This window comes from Arachis ipaensis, chromosome B09 (genome assembly GCF_000816755.2).
Source record: "Arachis ipaensis cultivar K30076 chromosome B09, Araip1.1, whole genome shotgun sequence".
Taxonomy (NCBI): domain Eukaryota; kingdom Viridiplantae; phylum Streptophyta; class Magnoliopsida; order Fabales; family Fabaceae; genus Arachis; species Arachis ipaensis.
The window spans coordinates 27,451,106-27,452,906 of record NC_029793.2 but is presented as its reverse complement, the minus strand read 5'-3'; positions in this window follow the sequence as shown (position 1 = coordinate 27,452,906).

Here is a 1,801-nt window from a genome sequence, read left to right as displayed (position 1 = left end):
TTAAATAATAAATAAAATTATTAAAAATTTAATATATAATTTTAAATATTTAAATTTAATCATTTCTAATCTAATAAAATTTAAATTTTTACAATTCTATATAATAAGTTGTTCATAATTTATCATTAAAAATTTATATACAATTTCAAACATCAAAATTTATAACTAAAAAAATCAAACCACATGTAAATAATAAACACATAATATTCTAAAAAAACATCATTGTGAATTTGTGACAGCATTGTCTTGCGACTGTTAATCACTTTGTGATTATTTCATCTTCATTCTCCAACATACAGCAAAAAAAATTAACCATTAACAAAATTAAATCAAGAACTTCAGAAAATCAATAACTCCTCACAGAATCAAAATTATTAACAAATTAAATCACAGAATGAGCTAAAATAAGTAAAAATAAATTGAAACCAGCAACTTAAAATCACATAATTAGAATTATTAATAAATCACAAAATCAACTCAAAGCAAAATAACGAACTAGAAAATTTTTAAAAATCGATTTAATTCTAACAGTAAACCAATTAATTTTTGATTTGGCCGATTTTTTAATGGTATTTTTACCAGACAAATCTTTAAATCAATCAGCCTGACTAGAGAACTGGTTCCTGATTAATCAAGTCGAACCGATTGATTCGGTTTAAATTTTTAGAACCATAATAAAAAGTTACAAATTAATATAATAATTAAAATTTGTGAATATTTTTTTGATATAGATTCGGGGTGCATCCAGGAGGGTTTTTCACGAGGGGGTTTTTCAAATCCTACAAAGATCTCCTTTAGAGATAAAGTTATTGGTCCAGAGAAATCGGAAATCGAAGCACTTGCAGGATCTCTATCTGGGGATAGTATAGCCACGGTGGTGGGCAAGCAGGGCGATTCCCAACCTCCATGTGTGAATTTCACTGAAGAAGCCAAGCTTTGTTTGGCAGAGCCTTATCGAGAAGCTTTAGTGATTAAGGTTCTTGATAAAAATTATAGTTACACAGCTCTTTCACACAAGTTTCGGATGGTTTGGCGCATCAAAGGTGGCTTTGATCTGCTTGATGTGGGGTTTGGGTACTTCATGGTAAAATTCGATGCATGTGAAGATCGTGAGAAGGTCATGCTTGGTGGTCCGTGGTTGATTGAGGGGCACTATGTTGCTGTAAAACCGTGGGATATAGATTTTCGGCCATGTGAGCAATCCTTCGGGTCTACGCTTGTATGGGTTCGGATTTCGGGGCTCCCAATCTGGTGCTATCAAGAACAGGCCATGATGTTTATTACTTCTGTAATAGGAGTCCCCATCAAAGTGGACCTAACCACTAAGTTGACTGAGAGAGGACGATATGTCCAAGCATGTGTTCAAATAAATTTAGGACTGCCGGTGAGCATATCATATGCGTAACTCATGTAGTGGAGTATGAAAGTTTAAATTTAATTTGTAACTCTTGTGCACGTTATGGTCACGATATGGCACAGTGCTTAGGTAGAGACTCTAAGGAAGGAAAGAGTACTGATTCCGATGCCACCAAGCCCCGAGATAGTACAACGGTAGTGCCACATCCTGAGCCCAAAATTCACAATTCAAATGAAGTAGAACCTGATGTGGTAGGTGACGTTACTGGCGAGAATCCTGCACCGAGTTTTTAAGAGGATTTGGAGGCTAATAATTTGGAAAAAAATAACGTTGAGGAGGCTTGCATGCATGATGAACCAGGCTGGGAGCAAGTTGTGAGGAAAGGTAAAACCAAGCTGGGCCAGAAGCAATCTAACAAGGTCCAAAGAGGCATTCAATCCAAAA